This window comes from Eschscholzia californica, unplaced genomic scaffold (assembly GCF_041429995.1).
Source record: "Eschscholzia californica isolate CP2 unplaced genomic scaffold, dmEscCali1.0.p SCAF_1, whole genome shotgun sequence".
In the NCBI taxonomy this organism is placed as follows: Eukaryota; Viridiplantae; Streptophyta; class Magnoliopsida; order Ranunculales; family Papaveraceae; genus Eschscholzia; species Eschscholzia californica.
The window spans coordinates 62,234,150-62,238,785 of NW_028238198.1; the positions used below are offsets into that span (position 1 = coordinate 62,234,150).

Here is a 4,636-nt window from a genome sequence, read left to right on the forward strand (position 1 = left end):
GTTCCCGGTCGACATATAACTTACAATATCATTATTAGCCAGGAGCTCACTCACTACTTCAAGACGGTCAAAGGTTCCAAAAGTTATTTTGACCTCAAATTAGACATGTCCAAGGCTTTTGACCGCATTGAATGAAAATTCCTTGAGACTATAATGGACAAGCTGGGGTTTGACAATAATTGGATTCAGCTCATCCACTCGTGCCTTGCAACTTCTTCCATGGAAGTCCTTATCAATGGTAGGCCAGGTCCCGAATTCAACGTTTCTAAAGGAATCCGTCAAGGGGACCCTCTATCCCTGTTCCTGTGCACCCTGGCTATGGAAGGTCTTAGTAGACTCCTGAAAACAATAATCACCCCAATGACTTCCTAGGGTTTCCGATTCCTAAATCTCAAATAACCATCAAACATCTGTTGTTTGTAGATGACTGTATCATTTTTGGGCAAAACTCCCTGGATAACATCTCAAACCTGAAACACATTCTTAGCATCTTTAGCAAAGCTTCAGGTCAGATGATCAACTACAACAAATCCACTATTTTCTTCTCCAAGAACTCTCACCCGAAGTTTAAAAAAATGATCATCCGCAACCTGAAAGTTCATCAGAGCTCCTCTCTCGACAAATACCTCAGAACTCTCTTATTCATTGGAGCCAACAAAAAGAAGGCTTTCTCCTCTCTTCTTGCTCAAATTCAAAACAAGCTCTCCAAGTGGCAAACAAACCTTCTCTCTCAAGCTGACCACTCAGTAGTTATCTCAACTATTGCAGCGGCCGTTCCCCGATACCAAATGCAATGCTGTTCCATCCCGAAGGGCATCAATCAGCGCATTGAGACCTTGCAGAGGTCTTTCTGGTGGGGAAAATCCAAATGTTCTGGTGGGGAAAATCCAAATCCATTCACACTATCAACTGGTCTAAAATCTGTCTTCCTAGGAAACTGGGAGGAATTGGATTCAGAACCCCCTCCCTTGACAACCAAGCCTTCCTTAGCAAACTGGCTTGGAGAACCTTAAAAAATACAGACACCCCCTGGGCGCAGATCCTCAAAGTTAAGTATTTCCCCAAGAACTCCATACCTAGCAAAGCCAAATCCAATCATTCTTGGATGTGGAAATCGCTTGTAAAACATTTTGAGAAAGTCTCCAGTCTCATCTTCTGGGATGTTAACAAAGGCACGAACATCAACATTTGGAGCGACTACTGTGTAACATCCCGTGTTTTAAAAGGTTGGTTTAGGGGCTATTTAACATTTGGGTCAAGTCAAATCAGGGTCTAAATCAGCAAAGAGGACAATTTAGGGGTTATTTTGCAATCCAGTCAAATTCAGGGACCAAACAGGAATTTCGTGAAACTTCTTAAAAGAAAGAAAAATCAGAACTTCTTTCTCTCTCTGGTCGACTTTTCAGCAAGGCTAGGGTTTGGAGGAAGCAAAATTTGATCAAGAGAGGAGTTGGGATGATTTCAAAGGGGAATACTTGATTTTTATCGGATTCAAGCATGAAGAGATGATTTAAGCATGGTTACATGGAATTTGGGTAAGAGATTTACTGTTTCTCTCTCTAGAACTCATTGTTTCTATGGTTTGAGTTTTTCAATTCGAATTTGTAGGAAATTTGGAAGGAATTGATGAAGATAGGAAGTAAACCAAAGACAACCTAGGCTTCAAGGTAACAAACCAATGAATTAGATGTTTTGATGTAAATATTTTTAATTCTAGGGTTTAAGGTTTATGGAATTTGGGGATTTTGATGATTCATGTTGTTTTAGGGTTTATCTAGTTGACAATTATACAATTTTGATATAAAAGAAACTTTAGAGAGATTATGTGATATAGGTTATCGATCGAACGACAACTCGAGGGACTGAATTAAACCTACTGTCCGAGCCAATCTGGGATTGATATGTTGCTCGTACGTACTTTCATAAAACACGAAAGTCGTAGCTTAGGTTGTTAGCTTTCCGAAAAGGTATGGTACAAGTAATTTCGATAACGGACGAAAGAATTATGACTGTTTTACCGAGCAGCGCGCAGTTTACCAAACATGAAAACTGCTTACTGTTTTTAGTGGTTATCTAATCATAGATGTTTCAAATGTTATTTGAGTCTTCTCCATTATTGTAGCTTGTCTCGATACGATTCCAGAAAGGTATAGTACGAGTTTATTGGAGCTCGGATGAGGGAAATATGAGCAATTTAATACGCAGCGTACGATCAGTGAAACTAATGAGCTGTTGCGTATGTTTTGTGATTTTCGGAGATGCCCTAATTGAAATTAGAGGAGACCCCTTTAGAGGAAAACTTCAGAAATGATATAAGCTTTCCAACGATATAAAATTGGGTTGAAACGAAATAACCACGAGACAATTATGATTGTTTTACCGAACAGTGCGCTGTTGAGAAAATTCAGTTTTGTTGTTGTATGAATTTTGCAAATTCCGAAGATGACTAACTTGGAATTTGGCCGAGACCTTTAGTAACTAAATTGTAAGGATATAATTAAGTTTCCAACACTATTTGATCGACTTGAATTGGACATGGTTATGAAGTTAGACGATGGATCGATATTCGGTTATAGTTGAAGTCTTCGTGAGTTAGCGGTTTTGCTATTGTTTTAAAGATTTCATCGTTTTCTTTTAATTATTGTTTTTGTCGTATGAAGGTTCTTATCGAAGAACCTAGTGTTTATCTCTTTTATTTATGGATTGGTAGAGGGGGGAGCCGGAGCTTATCGTTGACGATGATGCTACGGTTTCGGCGGAGCAGAAGTACCGCCAGGTAGGGGTTCTGAATCATTTATCCAGCATGGTTTTATAGATAATGAATATGCTAGATTATACAGTTATGTATGCGCCATTATAACTAGAGTTTAGGTAGCATGAAACTCGATTTATGTGATGAATTGAAATATGGTTGAATGGTTTTACTGAGACATGAGAAATGCTTTCGAACTGTTTTTACTGTGATTGCGAACTACTGGGATTTTCTTGTATGTACCCGACTGCGGATTATGTCAACCTACGGGCACGTAGCCATTGAGGGTAGGTGACATGTGGACACGGTTGTGATCCGTGTGAGACCGGTGAGGTGGGCGACACTAGTCATGAGACCTGTGGGAGTAGAGTGCTTCACTTGCTGGCCATTGGTGCTCGTGCCTCCAGCTCGAGGCTCAGGGCCGTACACCCTGACCGCTCGCCTGGGAGGTGACATTGATTGGGATCCCTCTGCTTTGTGGCGATATGACTCTTGGTTGTTCCACTTCCGTGTTTGATAAGATAATGAATCGAATATGAATATTGGTTTTGATAAATGAATGAAACTGATTTTAAAAGATCGCATTAGATGCATGACAGGGTACCGAAGAGAATGAGGTTCAGGTCCTTCCATGGGTATTGGGGGACGGCTCTCTTATTCGAACTCGGTGATCAAAAACTTATTTAGATACTTAAGGTATATATGTATAATGAGGTAAACTCTTCAATGATTGCGGAGTCCCTTAGTGGGAGAGGGACTTACCGGCTAGGGGTAAGTCTCTTTCTCGAGGAGACGTAGTGCATTAGCTAGTGCCATAAATGGGCTGGTACTATCTAACGCACTCTAGGTTCTCCTGAGGAACTCTCCTCTTATTGGGAGCGCACCATGGATGGGCAGCTAACCACTGCTATTGCTTGCTAGATTAAGGAAAACGATTTTGTATATAGTATATATGGTAACTGGTTTGATAACTCGTTTTGTCACAATGTTTACAACTTATTAAATGAACTTTTGAAAACGTGATGGGTTTTGGATTGGTCTTCTACCAGAATAACTCGTGTCGGTGAGTATTCTGACCCCCTACCAGTTGTTAGTGTGCAGGTGCTTGGTTGTAGCCTCGAGGCGGAGTTGTATTCCAGCCGGTGATCTTGTCTAATGAGGCTAGAGGTGTTGCGTCATTTTGTTTGGTTTTCGTTTATTGGTTTTCCAATATTTTAAATTTATGTAGTTCTTGGAGAACTGAACTCGAATATGTATATATATAACACTTAGAGTTGCTTATAAGTTGCATCGATGTGTAAGAGGCTTTTATATTTTGTTATGTGGTTCGGGTTTCGACCCGAAACTGAGTTGAGTTTGTTTAGCTTCCGCTTAATAGTTTATTCTTGTTTATGCGAATGTATGGTTTGCATGACAGGTTTTGCAGGTGCGACCGGTTCGATTTACAGAGGAGACTCTGCCAGATTTTAGTCTCGTATGTGAATTGCCGGGGCGTGGTCGTGTCTATTTTGGGACACGGGGCGTCACATACTGGATCCCAGATCATTCACCGTCGATTGCTAATGTGAACAATTGCAATCTGACCAGGGTTTGTCAACTTATAGTCACTAACTCCTGGAATTTCAATGTTATATCACAAATCTTTACTAATGATATATGTAACGCTATTAGTAGTATCAATTTGCAGGAATCACGGGAGGACGCAATGAAATGGACTTTGACCAAATCTTGTAACTTCACTATACGATTTATGTACCATCATCTTCGGACTAACAATTACGAGTATGAAATGCCTAAATGAAAATTTATATGGAATATTAACACTACTCCACGAATCAAACTATTTCTTTGGAAATGTTGCAGAAATAGTCTACCAGTGCGGAA

At 40.1% G+C, this 4,636-nt stretch overlaps 1 long non-coding RNA gene across 2 annotated transcripts; it reads left to right on the forward strand.

The window, feature by feature from the left end:
- The first annotated feature begins 1,348 nt into the window (after positions 1–1,348).
- LOC147568064 (uncharacterized) lies at positions 1,349–4,275 on the forward strand. Of its 2 annotated transcripts, XR_015230949.1 has the most exons (4): positions 1,349–1,535; positions 1,609–1,667; positions 2,711–2,776; positions 3,840–4,275. It is a non-coding gene; the product is annotated as an uncharacterized LOC147568064 (long non-coding RNA). The 2 variants fall into 2 exon arrangements; XR_015230950.1 differs by lacking the exons at positions 1,349–1,535; positions 1,609–1,667 and adding an exon at positions 1,721–1,967.
- Positions 4,276–4,636: the final 361 nt, after the last annotated feature.